The sequence below is a fragment of the Portunus trituberculatus genome, chromosome 46 (genome assembly GCF_017591435.1).
Source record: "Portunus trituberculatus isolate SZX2019 chromosome 46, ASM1759143v1, whole genome shotgun sequence".
Classification (NCBI taxonomy): Eukaryota; Metazoa; Arthropoda; class Malacostraca; order Decapoda; family Portunidae; genus Portunus; species Portunus trituberculatus.
Window position 1 is genome coordinate 9,714,058 of NC_059300.1, and position 15,000 is coordinate 9,729,057.

The 15,000-nt window shown below is 42.6% G+C and overlaps 1 protein-coding gene across 18 annotated transcripts in view; it reads right to left on the bottom strand.

Annotated features, from left to right (window-relative positions):
- Positions 1 to 15,000, bottom strand: part of LOC123519872 (potassium channel subfamily T member 2-like) — a 624,454-nt gene that overhangs the window by 334,836 nt on the left and 274,618 nt on the right. The gene's annotated exons all lie outside the window — the stretch shown is intronic.

Consider the following 15,000-nt stretch of genomic DNA (forward strand, 5'->3'; position numbering starts at 1 on the left):
TATTCAAAGGAAACAAATATTATTAGATGCATTCCCGTGAACACTTTCCCAAGTGGTGATAAAAAAATCCTGTTAAACAATCACAAGAAGCATTAAAGATTAAGAAAAAAAAAAACATTCAAAACTGTAAAATTGATACCTTGTTTCGTCGCCTCAAACCTTGTGACTGCTTACATGAGATACTTTTAATCCCTTCAGCATCATGACGTGTTTCCATATTCATTCGGCTTATTATATCATTAGGTGGTTTTATACAGCTTCAGAAACTCATGTGGGGGACTGAAATAATGACAACTGTGACCATTAGATTTCTGACCACCATAGACCCTTCCTAATGTAAATGAAATGGTCTAATAGTACACAAATCTCAAGGTAAATATGTGTCCAAGTATTCAAGAGGTTAATAGACCGTAGAGGATATGTTCTGGTCTTTCAATATTTTTCTTTTTACAATCCTGCATTTGTGACGAAAACAAAACTAAAAACACAAGTAATAATTTCCGTTCCCTTTGAAAGAGGTTCTTTAGAGACAACAAAAAGTGTTTAACCCCCTTCAGTACTGAACACATTTTTTTTACCTTGAGTTTTGGGTATAAGTAGACGATATCATATACATTAGGAAAAGTCTATGGAAGTTAAAAGAATAATGGTCACGGTCTTCACTAATTTAATCCTCACATGAATTCTGAAGCTGTTGTTACGGCCCGCCCGTAACATACTCCACTACCATCATCTCCTCCGCTTGTTACCTCGTTCGCCACCTCTCCGCCTCCTTTTCCACGCCACCGTCTCGTGAACCTTCCACGCCACCGTCTCATGAACCCTCCACATCACCGTCTCATGAAGCCCCGCTACTGTCCCGAAGTTGGATTCACGCGGTCCCATTCGACTCAACCGGAAGTGTTAAGCCAGCTCCTGGCTTTTTGGAAGTGAGTTCCAGCTCCAGGCCTCAACCAGTGAACACAACGCCTCTTGATCGTGGGATCAACCATCACCCAGCACTTCATCACTGCGACACCGCATAAGTATCACTTCCCCTCGTCCGTTTTTTCCACATTGCCTCCATATAGGATTAGTATTATTGTTAGGTATTAAGTTGGGTTCTTTATTGTTGTATTTATTTCTGTGTTATATGTATATGTGTATGTCAGTTTCATGTTTCATGTTATATCTATGTGTGTCAGTTTCATTATGGGTTATTAAAATAGCTTTTTAAAGTGCCCCCTTTGCATTTCCTCACCAGTTGAACCTGCAGTGGTTTTTTTTATTGTTATTGTTCACCGGCTCCCCGATGCCAATCTTACCCGTTTAACCGGTGAACGTAACACTGTATAAAATCACCAAATAGTAAGCAAAGTAAATATGGAAACGCGACATGCTACTGAGGAGGTTATAGAATACTCGGCCGAAGTAATAAGGATTGAGGTAAGACGCTGGTAGGTTTTTAGCATACCGTCTATCGTCTTGCCTACCTCTGCGGGGTGAGTGGAGAGGCCTGGATGGAGCTGTAGCGCCGCTGTTAAGGGGGCATACGTAATTTCCTATCGCGAGCCATAGCCAAACATTGTAATCGGTAGTCATGGCAACGTGACTCTCTATTCTGAAGGCTGCCTCGACCACTCTTCTGTATATTCAACCAATCCTTCTTCCCTCCCGTCCTTTTGCTATACTTCACTCCCCCCCTTTCTCCCTCTCCTCTACCTTTCCTTCCTTGCCGCCTGCAAATCTTTCTCTCCCTATCCACGAGTCTTTTAGGATCATTCACCTCTCAGAATCGTCAATTTTACGTAATCTTCGCCCCCCTACCTCGCCGCTAATTCCTGGCTCGCTCTATAGCAGTCTGCCGTGATGAGGAGGTTTGCGGTACTGTGTGTGTGGAGAGAGAGAGAGAGAGAGAGAGAGAGAGAGAGAGAGAGAGAGAGAGAGAGAGAGAGAGAGAGAGAGAGAGAGAGAGAGAGAGAGAGAGAGAGAGAGAGAGAGAGAGAGAGAGAGAGAGAGAGAGAGAGAGAGAGAGAGAGAGAGAGAGAGAGAGAGAGAGAGAGAGAGAGAGAGAGAGAGAGAGAGAGAGAGAGAGAGAGAGAGAGAGAGAGAGAGAGAGAGAGAGAGAGAGAGAGAGAGAGAGAGAGAGAGAGAGAGAGAGAGAGAGAGAGAGAGAGAGAGAGAGAGAGAGAGAGAGAGAGAGAGAGAGAGAGAGAGAGAAATGACTTTTACAGAACTGAAAAGAATAATTTTTCTATGACCATCACATAACTTGTATATTTCAAACGAGATGAGAAGAGCTACTGAAAAATAAATGAGCAATAAAAATATAGGATACGTATACATTTCCCTGACTCGGACATGAATTACGATAGATGAAATTATTTGAAAAAAAAATATACATATTGTTTGCCATTATCATGCAATTAAACTCCCTAACTTGACACCCTTAGCATTTTACTTCTCCTTTTTAACCCCTTTAGTACCATGACGCGTTTCCATATTCATTCTGCTTACTGTTTCGTCCTTTTATGCAGCCTCAGAAACTCATGTGGGGGTATTGAAATAGTGAAGACTCTAGCCATCAATCTTCTGACCTCCGTAGATCCTCCTAATGTTAAAAAAAATTGTCTAATCGTACACAAATTTCAAGGTAAAAAATGTGTTCCAGTATTGAAAGGGGGTTAAACACGCATAATTTTCTGTTTCTCGTTTCATTATATTGTTCTCTGCTCTGAACTTCTCGCCTCTATACGCCCTTCAACTTCAGTAAATCCACGTCTACCTTCCTCTACTGTATAACCACTTAGCTGGCAAACTCACTAATCTACTTGGAACTTCACACTCCGCTAATGAAATACCGAGAACCCACTTCGCAACTCTCCTATTCCTCTTATCCTCCTCTCCTCTACCTCTTACCCCTTTCTATTGCTCTGTCCTTCCTCTCCTCCCCAACTTTACCTCCCGGCTCGTCTCTCATCAACTCCCTATTCAGAGCATCTCGTTCCTCCCGCAATGTGTTTCAATTCCTCTAATTTACTATAATCAAGATAACGTTAAGCGCACGAGGCAGAGGGTGGCAGAGTGACCCGCAGCCCACGCAGTCATCCGAAGGGATGGGACTGCGCGGGTCGTCTCCCTTTGAAGTTTTATTGCTTGTTTGGTGCTCCCATATGTATTCACGTGTCCCGACCCGCCCCGCCCCGTTCTCCGTACCTCCCGTGGCAGGTTTGGCGTGCCGCTCACCTATTAATGGGGCAATGTATTCCAGCTGATGACTTCTTTTATTAGTATTGATACTGCTCCTGCTGCTACTTGTACGCTCTGCTGCTGTTAAAACCTGCTGCTGCTGCTACTACCTCTACTACTGTGTATGTTGTTGCTGGTGTTGCTTTTGGTGATTCTACTGTTCTTTCAATGATGATGATGATGTTGATGGGAATAAAATTAATAATAATATTGATAAGAATATTAATGCAAAAGAAAAAAAGCAGAGGAAGAAGAAAAACTACGATCAGTAGTAGTAGTATAGTAGTAGTAGTAGTAAGTAGTAGCAGCAGCAGTAATAATAATACCAGCAGTAGTAGCGCTAAAAATGGCTTCAATAGCACCAACGGCAACAACAATGATAATGATAATAATAATAAACAATAATAATAAACAATAATAATGGAGTAGCAGATATTATCACTCACCCACACCTCACCACACCACACCACACCACACCACACGCCACACGCGACATGCACCCCCACACAGACGGTGCGGAAAGCGGAAAGGGGCGCAGACCGGAAGAAAGATGAGTACTCAGCGGCGACGCCTAGACCGGTGCGGGTGGGACGTGGGGAGGGAGTGGGAATGAGGAGGGGAGCGGGAAAGGTACCAGAGTGAGGCGGGGACGGGCGAGAGTATACCAGTGACGCAATTATCGATCAGTAACACCACAAAGCAGCAATCGTGTTCTATCTTGATGACGTCACATATTCGACTGCCAGTCACCAAAGCGCACGAGGAAAGTAATACAACCAACGCCACTGTTCCTAAGCGCTCCGGGTTCTCGTGATAAGCACATTGAAAGCCTTGAGATGAGTGATGATATAGAAGCCTTGTCATATCTTCACCAGAATCATGAAAGAAATGAAAAAAACTACAATATCTTCCATTAATCAGAATTCTCGTGAAACTTCCAACAGAGTCACGAAAACATTTGAAAACCCCAATAGTTTCCATCAATCATAAGCCTTGTAAAAACGTCTATTATAATCAGGAAAACATTCTTGAAATTCCCAATAACTTCCAATAGTCAGAATCTTTAAAAAAAATTGCTACTAGAATCATTAAAAAAAAACGCCAAAAACTTCCACTAGTCACAATATATACTCGAAAAATATCACAAAAGTTCAATCTCGTTCCTAATCAGCTGTACCAAGACGTGTATTCCTTTCCTCTTAGTCTACTTCAGCTGTTTTTTTTTTTTTTTGCTGTCGATACGCTCCGCCCTCCTCATTGCCACTATAACACCTGAGGGAGAGCCTATCCTATCACCAGTGTCTACACAGGGATAAGCAAGGGGACGATAAGTGGATAATGAGCTGATCACTGATGGCGACATGAATACCACGCCGTCTAGATGGGTTATTTCGGGATGCATTTTTCGAGAGAGAGAGAGAGAGAGAGAGAGAGAGAGAGAGAGAGAGAGAGAGAGAGAGAGAGAGAGAGAGAGAGAGAGAGAGAGAGAGAGAGAGAGAGAGAGAGAGAGAGAGAGAGAGAGAGAGAGAGAGAGAGAGAGAGAGAGAGAGAGAGAGAGAGAGAGAGAGAGAGAGAGAGAGAGAGAGAGAGAGAGAGAGAGAGAGAGAGGGAGAGAGAGAGAGAGAGAGAGAGAGAGAGAGAGAGAGAGAGAGAGAGAGAGAGAGAGAGAGAGAGAGAGAGAGAGAGAGAGAGAGAGAGAGAGAGAGAGAGAGAGAGAGAGAGAGAGAGAGAGACGGGGAACTGCATCTGACGGTTTCTTTACAAGGAGATATTTCCTTTCACACTTCCTTCCTCTCTCCCTTCCCTCCTCCCCTCCCTCGTCACCAAAACGCTTCCTAAACCTATGCAAGTCTTCCTCCACGGCTTGCATAAAAAGAGACCCAGGACGCATTTTTATCTTTACATTTACTAGGAACAAGTATCACATTATTAGCGAGAGTAGTGCAGAAATAGCAACGAGGCGCCGTGATATTTATGGAAGCGTGCAGTGTGAAGGCCGCGGTGCACTGGGCAATGAAACGCGGATTGTGGAAGTCAAGGTTTGGCAGGCGACAGAGGCCCACCTGACAAGCCCCGGTGACTGCAGGCGCCGTGCGGACTGGCAGGCTGCCTCTCCTGCGCTGCCACGCCACTCTAACCTACATAAGCCAAGACATTAAACGGAGAGCGCAATGCGGAAAGCTTTCTACCACCCCTCCCCCTCTTTCTTTCTCTCTCCTCTTCTCTCTGTGTTCCCCTCTTTTGTCCCGTCATGTCTTTTACTTCCGTCCTTCTTTTCTTATTTTTGCGTTTTATTTATTTTTTTCAATCCCTTCATTCCGGTACATTTGTTAATTTATATTCTTTATCCTCTATTCTTTTGTTCTTTCTTTCTTTTATCTTCCTCGTCCTCCGTCCTTTTCTTTTTTTGTGTGCTTTTTTTTTCAATCTCTTCATTCCGGTACATTTGTTAATTTATGATCTTTATCTTCTATTCTTTTGTTCTTTCTTTCTTTATCTTCCTCGTCTTCCGGCTTTCTATTCTCATTTTTTGGGTGTTTCTTTCATTAATCCTTATATTCTGTTGCAGCTGTTAATTTATCTTCTTTATCTTCCATTCTGTTGACCTTTCTTTTTCTTCCTTCATTGTGTGCCTATGAAATACTTCACTCCTACACAATTCTACCTTCATCAATTTCTTCCTTACAATAGTTCCTTTCTCCTTTACTCCTTTCCCCTATCCACTCACACCACCCTCTCCTTTTTTCTTCCTTCCTATCATTCCTTTCTCCTCCTTTCCTCCTCTCCTTTCACTCCCTCCGTGCCTGTCCCTATAAGGCGTCTTCCGCAGAACAATGGGTGTGTTGTGCCGCATAATGCCTTAATTGCTACTGTTGTTATAGACTTTCAATTGGGCGTGAACAAAAGACATGCTTGTGCTGGTTATTCACAACGGCCCAGGTATGATTTTCCTTTCAGGCTTAATTATCTGGGTTATCGTGCAGGTGAAAAGGTGGAAGCATGTCACGCGTGTTACCTGACTGGCTAACCCACCTCACCTCGCCTCACCTTTACTAATAAGCTTCATGTGCCCGTTTACCTGATTTTTTTCTTCACTCAGTTTAGCACATTCATCATCTTCCTTCATTCTCATCGTTTATGAATCCAATGCAGGGCCGCTTTCCATCACTTACCTTTCTCTCTGTGCCTCCACTTATACTCCACGCTCTGCAGATTACCATACCAGCAATCATTTATACCTCCTCCATGAACGCTTATGAAAAAAGAGAACTTGCCCTATATAACACTTCCGTTGTTTTATACTTTGCAATACTCACGCCAAGGTAATGAAGTGTAATCAAATTCTAACGAAGACCAAAAACAATTTTAGGGTACAGTTTTAAATCCCCTTCTTTTTTGTGCTTATGTCATTGCTGTTATCACTACCATTATCAGTCTCCATGCTTCCATTAGAGGACAAGGACCTTCCCAACACTCGCTTCTTATCTCCCCCGGCTGTCTGTCTTTTCCTAGACGTGTCGGCAAAACTTCTAATCTCATCTGTCCATCTTGCTCCCTGTCTGTTCTGCCTTCCTCTTTCACCTTTGTACAGAAGAATCTCTCTCTCTCTCTCTCTCTCTCTCTCTCTCTCTCTCTCTCTCTCTCTCTCAAGTCAATATTACATGCACCAATACCAACACAGAGACAATAATTCACACAGGCAAGGAGAAAATATTGTATCTCGAAGTGAGCAGGTTGTGTTGTGCGCCACGGAGGAATGAAGACGAAGCACGTGGTGGGAGGTTAATGCGAGGCTTCGTGTTATGAATGGTGGTGATAAGTAGTCTGTGCCTTTTGTCATACAGCACGCAATATAAAACTATCGCGAAAGCCAACGAGGGGATGTTTATTTTGTGTGTGTGTGTGTGTGTGTGTGTGTGTGTGTGTGTGTGTGTGTGTGTGTGTGTGTGTGTTCTTTATTGTTCTATTTTGTCACTATTATGGCCACTTGTACTGAAATGGATATTGTTTTTTTTTCTTTCGTATGAGTGTATTTGTTTATCCTTCTGTACAGCCATCACCACTGTCACTATCTCTCGCTTATCTCTTCCTTTATCTTGTCTCACCATCACCACTACCACTATTCCTCCTGCTTTACTTCCTTTATCCTTCCTACCACCATCACCATGCTCACCATTTCCTGTCCCTCTTTTCCCATCCTTGCTACCACCACCACCACGATCACTATCTCTCCCTTTGTCGTTCCCACCACCATCAACTCAGTCACAACCAGGAGCACCACTTTTCTTAACATTTTTTGGCCATCCCGTTCCCTACCTAACAAGTCACTTCCAGCACACCACACTGGAAGGCTCTCAAGCTAACAAAGGCAGCGGGTGTAACAAAATTAACACTACACGAACACCACGACCTTAGTATGAGTATTACATTGTTCCATCATCACAATTGGAGCCGCCACCTCTGCCACTATCACCGCCACCGCCGCCATACTGCAACAAGTTAGTTCTTGGGTGTGTGGGAGGGATGAGAGAGAGAGAGAGAGAGAGAGAGAGAGAGAGAGAGAGAGAGAGAGAGAGAGAGAGAGAGAGAGAGAGAGAGAGAGAGAGAGAGAGAGAGAGAGAGAGAGAGAGAGAGAGAGAGAGAAATTCACACGCACACGCACACACACACACACACACACACACACACACACACACACACACACACACACACACACACAAGGATGGCACGCTTCATGGGCACCCTTGCTCCCTCCCCGTACTGTTTATCGCCACTACAAACAAATGCCTCAAAACAGATTTTATATCGCGTGGTAGATACTGGTTTCCTGTACGTATGGTGCCTTCCCTAAACCACCACCACACCCAACACCATCACATAATCCCTCACTGCCTCCCACAACACCAATACCAGCACCACCATCACCAGGCAGACCAGCAGTGTCAGCACCCTTCACACAGCACACATCATCGTCCACTGCTTGAAAGTCCACCAGCGTGCCACCACCAGCACCTGAATCAGCACCACCGCATCGCATCACTTCCGGAACACTGCAGTTTTGGGGGATGGAGGAACAGGGACAGTAGCGCCAGAGACAGGTCTTTTAAATACAGTGACAGGACTTCCTGATGGTGTGACTGCACGCGATTGCCTTCATAGAAAGTAACTCGGTGGAAGCGCGATCGTATTGAACGCAAATAAGTCGGTGAAAAATATATGCAGTTAAAGGCACGATAAATACCAAGGCACGTCGATAAGGTGGAGTCCTGCATGCATCGTTTAACTTTTACATGAAAGTCTCGGTCTCTGTAACACCACGTGAGTTACAGTGTGTTGCTGTGCTCCTGTAGTTGCCGCCTTCCTGTCCAGACGATGAGCGACGAGGCAGTAGGTGTACAGGCCGCGGTGTAAGAAGCCCCATGCAAAGTGTGTGACGCGGGGACGTGGTGGCCAGCGCGTCGCCGGGTGCCGCGGAGGACCCTCACTCACCGACACACACCCGCACACTACCTCTCGCTCCACGCTGCCCCTCCCACCCTCCTCTACTCCCCCCCGCCACTCCTCTACCTCATCCCTCCACCCACCTACGCTCGTCCCGAATATTTTCCAACATCTGTATCTCTTCCCTCTCCTTGTTATCTTCGGCCGCTATTCATTCCCTTACTCCTACCAAGTCCCATCCTTCCCTCCCTCCCCGCCTATCCCTCTCTCTCCTCCCTGTCATGTATCCTTTTACCATTTAATAAGATCCTTTCTCCTACCTCCTTCGATACACTACCAACTACATGGTTTCCTAAGAAATGAAAATTATTTCATATTTCAGGTTCTAATGTTAAGAAATGAAAGTTCAAAATTATCTGGAATGAAGAGAAGTTTGAAAAGTCTCTCTCTCTCTCTCTCTCTCTCTCTCTCTCTCTCTCTCTCTCTCGTTACGGAAATCAATTAGCTCAACAGGGTCTAAGGGTCTCAGCTTATCGTCCGGATAATTATTACAATGTTCCCGACAGAAAAGTGATCCAAGCGGCGCGCGGCAGGAAAGGCAGAGAGAGAAGGATCAAGAATAAAATACAGGATATCAAAAGCATGGAAAATAATGCAGAATGTAATTGCGAAGCAAAGAAGATAAAGAAAAATTAGCAGACGAAGAATATTACGATGAATGTAACGCATGTGTACAATAGCAAATGGAAATTGTTGGAGGAATAAAAAAGGAAGAATAGACAACAACAGCCGCACTGGGCTGTGCGACTTACTACCACTATCAAATCTTAAGAGAAAAAGTTTGCAATGAAAAGCAGGAAAAAGTTAGTTTTCCTTATCTAAAAAAATCATAAAACTTAAATAAAAAATATTGTGAACAAAGATTTCTTTATCATATTTCAGATAAGCAAATGTCAAAAGAAAGAACTTGTAATGAAAAGCATGGAAAAGTAGATAGTTTATTTACCTTATCTGAAAATTGTCACAATTTCAAAAGTTGCCATGAAATTTATAAAGCGTAAAAGAACAAGAATGTAACCATTGATATGTTTAGTGTATCTCAGAAAATCACATGTCAAAAAGAACTTAAAAAAAAAAAGTTAAAAAAATTTGATAGTTTAAAAAATTAGATACAGTTTTCCTTACCTGAACATGTGACACTATAAAGAAAAATGCCAAAAATCTTAAGGCCTAAAATGAAAAGATAGTGGAGGTGGAGGAGGAGGAGGAGGAGGAGGAGGAGGAGAGAGAAAGAAGACCACCACACCAACCAATACATATAGGAAAAAAAGCAAGACAGTGATGAAGACAAAGACAACGAGAACAAGAACAAAAGACAAGGAAAACAATAAAAAAACAGGCGTTGTAAGTTGCTAAGTATGATGCGGCGAGGACCTGAGCATAAGTGTATAGTATGAAGGAGGAGAAGGAAGAGGAAGGGAGGAGGAAGAAGAGCAGTAGGAAGAGGAGGAGGAGGAGGAGGAGGAGGAGGAGGATGCACGGGGGTGGAAACACGGTGCCTCAGATCCCCGTCAAAGCATTAATGAGGTCGCCACTCCAGCCGGGGAACGTGGAGGGATGACCAGGACGGCGCCAACACTGGAGCCGCCTCTGGAGGGAACAAACTAAATTACACCTTTATCCTCTCCGCCTTCCTCTCCCCGTCCTTACATTATCACCATTATCCGCTTCTTCCTCCTCCTCCTCCTCCTCCTCCTCCTCCTCCTCCTCCTCCTCCTCCTCCTCCTCCTCCACTCCTCGTCTCCAAACATTTACATCTATGGAAGGAAGTTCATTTTCCTTTCTTTCTCTATTTTTTGCTTCTCCAAGGAATTATTTTTACATTCTGAAGTTCACCTCATGTCGTCGGCAATACGAGGAGGAGGAGGAGGAGGAGGAGGAGGAGGAGGAGGAGGAGGAGGAGGAGGAGGAGGAGGAGGAGGAGAAGGAGGAGGAGGAGGAGGAGGCTTTTTTTCTAAGGTTCATTTGTAACTTTGTTGCTTGCTCTTTCTTTAACTTTATCCATTTGTCTCGCTTGTTTTGCTTCCCTTCCACTGTCTCTCTCTCTCTCTCTCTCTCTCTCTCTCTCTCTCTCTCTCTCTCTCTCTCTCTCTCTCTCTCTCTCTCTCTCTCTCATATGTAACACTGCAGTTTTGCATCAACAAGCACTAGAACAATTTTTTTCTTTCAAATTCCAGTCGACCTTTTTCACATCACATCTTCCTATTATTTGGATGGACGAGGGAGGGGGAGGAGGAGGAGGAGGAGGAGGAGGAGGAGGAGGAGGAGGCTAGAGGACGTGAGAGGCACAATTCATCAGAGGTGGAATGAGCCAAACAAATACGCAGGGTAAACAGACAAACAGACAGGCAAAATTAGCATCGATCTCCTCACGTCGTAAACACAAAACCACGTGCCAGTCATCCTGTCCTGACCCGCCGACCTTTCAACTGGTTTGTGTCACCTTGCCCGTCTTCTCATCTCCTCTCCATCGTCCATCTCTTCCTCTCTTTCTTTCTCCGCATCTAGGAAGCAAAGGTTTATTAAGTACGTCACTCTCGTATCTCTTTCAATTCTCAACCCCTTCAGTACATGACGTGTTTCCATATTCATTCTGCTTGCTATTTGGTGATTTTATACAGATTCAGAAACCTTATGTGGGGATTAAAATAGTGAAGACTGTGGCCATTAATCTTCTGACCTTTATAGACTCCTCCTAATGTCAATAAAATGGTATAATTGTGTACAAATCTCAAGGTAAAAAATGTGTCCCAGTATTGAAAGGGATAAATTCGAAAACTCTGGAACTCTCTGCCTGTTTTCATTTTCATCCTTTCTATGGTGTGCTTTGAGATACATCAGTACGAAATTTGTCTTCATTTTTTTTTTTTTTTTTCATCTTTTTGTGTTGGTGGGATGATGTGGTTGGCAAGGAAAGCGAATCTGGCAGCTCGTTTTCATTTTGTTCCCTTTCACCATTCTCCTTCATACATTAAAATATATCCTCATCTTATTCTCGAGCTTTATCTGTCCATCGCTTCCTTCTCATCCATCCTTCCCATTTCCTCTTCTCATTCGTACCAACCATCTTATTTCCCCTTTTTTAAACTTATTTACAGTAAATGTTTATCCCACTTTAATTGTCGACGTCCATCTATCTTTCCCTCTCAGCTCTCCTTCCAATCACTTCTTCCCTCCTCTCATCTCCACCAGTCGTCTCTCATTCCCTTTCCTTTCACCTCCATTACACATCTTTCCTTCTGGCTTTCCATCTCATCGTACTTCCTTCGTTCAATCCTCGTCTCGTGAGTATCGCCACCACTCCACCCATTGACAGTTCCATCCTTACCAGTATAAATGCTTTGCTATTTTCATGTAGCTGATCACACTACGACTCCCTCGTGTGGTAGTCCATTGGCAATAGGTTAATCCCTTGAGTACCATAATGCGTTTCTATATTCATTCTGCTTACTGTTTGGTGACTTCATACAGCTTCATAAACTTATGTGGGGGATTAATATAGTGAAGGGTGTGGCCATTAATCTTCTGACCTCCATTTATACACTTCTTGATGTCAATAAAATGGTCTAATCGTACACAAATCGCAAGGTAAAAATGTGTCTCAGTACTAAAGGAGGTTAACAATTCCTGTCTCATAATCAGCAACACGAAAAGAAAAGAAGGAAGGTGAGGATAACGATACGAGAAGAAATCTGCTACTACCATCAAAACTAACACCACCAACATCACCATCACTGTCACCACCAACCTAAAACCAAAATTAGTACCATTATTGTCTTCCTTAACTGGAATGGAAAGAAGAGAGGAGGTGAGAACAAAGAAATAGAAACCAAACCACTGACATCACCAACAATACCACCAACACCACCAAATTAAATATCAACAACTATATCATAATCATTAACAGCGAAAACCAGAAGGAAAGAGTTCAAAACAAAATTAAACAAAAAACAAAAACAAAAGCACCACTATCAACACACTTATCATCACCACCATCACCACCACCATCACCACTAACAATAACAACAACATTACCGAGAAGAAAACAACTGGAAAAATAACAAGAGTCGTGGGACTTTTATACGAAATCAAAGCAACAATTTGTCAGGCGAGACACACGACACGCTGTCAGAAACACTCCCAATTAGCGCTAAGTGTGGCGGAGATCTGCTGCAGTAGTCCTTGGTGGGAAAACTTTCTTTTTTTTGGGTCGAAATATCACACTAACGACAGAGAGAGAGAGAGAGAGAGAGAGAGAGAGAGAGAGAGAGAGAGAGAGAGAGAGAGAGAGATGAGTATATATATATATATATATATATATATATATATATATATATATATATATATATATATATATATATATATATATATATATATATATATATATATATATATATATATATATATATATATATATATATATATATATATATATATATATATATACACACACACACACACACACACACACACACACACACACACACACACACATATACGAAGACAAATCAAGGAAGAGACAAATGAGAGAGACAGGCAGTATGTCAGTTAAAAATTCACCTAACGATCTTCCTTCCTCCTCGTTACCTCCGGCACGAGCCAGCAACGGTATGGTTTAATTGCCCCCGTGTCATTAAAGGAAGGCCATTAGTACACGGGCGAGGGACCTCCACATGCTGTTAGGGCGCGTCTTCTGCCGTGCATGGGAACGAGTAGGGGATTGCATAGGAAATAAAGAGGTGGTTGTTGCATGTTTTATGTTAGCTGATATTATCTTTGTGTGTGTGTGTGTGTGTGTGTGTGTGTGTGTGTGTGTGTGTGTGTGTGTGTGTGTGTGTGTGTGTGTGTGTGTGTGTGTGTGTGTGTGTGTTTGATCAATCAATCACCCATTAATATCCAATTTTTTTACATGGCTATCTTAATCTTTTTCAATTTACATTTTTATCTATTTTTTTTCTTTAAGGATGATAATTCATAAGATACTAAACTTTAGTACGTCATTGACAGACAAACAGATAGACAGAAAGAAAGATCGATAAACAAACACACACACAAACACAAACACAAACACACACACACACACACACACACACACACACACACACACACACACACACACACACACACACACACACACACACACGAATTATTGTTACCTTAGATTTGGCACCACTCATACCTTATCTAGATTATGATGTGTACCTGTGGTTTTCGTATTACAGAAATAATGTAAGTCTGTTTAAAGCATCACAAAGAAATATGACAGGAAAGGCAAAATATTCCTTGTGAAAGAAGATTATACCTTTCAAATACCAATTCATCAGTGAAGCTTAGGGTTGGTAATTATGGAGGAAGTGGTGAAAAGAAACACATGTAGAGAGGTGAGTTTATTCCCGACTAGTTTCGCCGATGCTTCTTCTCTTCACCTCCTCCAACTTGTCTGAATGTCTGAACAGTTGGTAATTATATTGACTACAAGGGAAATGCTCATGCTCCAAAAAGTTATATTGAAAGGGAAATATAGGTAGAAATATAGTATCAAATAGACACTTCAGTAATGTGATACTTCATAATCAGTGTGTTAGGGGCGAGGTAACGGATGATTTTAACATATTACATCAATTAAGGATACTGATAATAAATGCATATTCTTTACTTTAAGACATCTAACTTGTTCCTTTTTTACATACACTCTATTGCTATTGCTATTATTATTATTATTATTATTATTATTATTATTATCTTGACAATTTCCACACTCACTTTTTTTAAACGCGTAGGATATTCTCACTTAAACATTTCCTCTGTGCAGGTTGCCGCCGTAAGGGACGAGTAGTAAGCCCTGCCCTACATATTCCTCTCACACATTTACTGTTTCTACACCAGTACGCACTCCACTTCAGCAGAAACCAATATAGTACACAAACATATCCCTAGGCATCCATTGCTTTCATATGCCTTCACATAAAAAGACTTAAAACGTGATGTTATATACTATAGAACAGTATTTCTTCTCCCTTGCAACACCCACCATCACATCCGGGTGAGCTGTGAGGCGGCAGGGCATAGGAAGAGAGGTCAACCAGAACAGCGCCTTAAATTAATCAATGAATCAATTAGTCAAGGACGGACACCACTTCCCTCTCCCTCCTTTAGCCACCATGACAGCCCACCTCACGTTCACCAGCACCTTAAAAACAATTACTTATCTCTAATACCTGCGACAAAAACCTGAAGTCACACATTAAAATATACAAGAAAGTACTCACT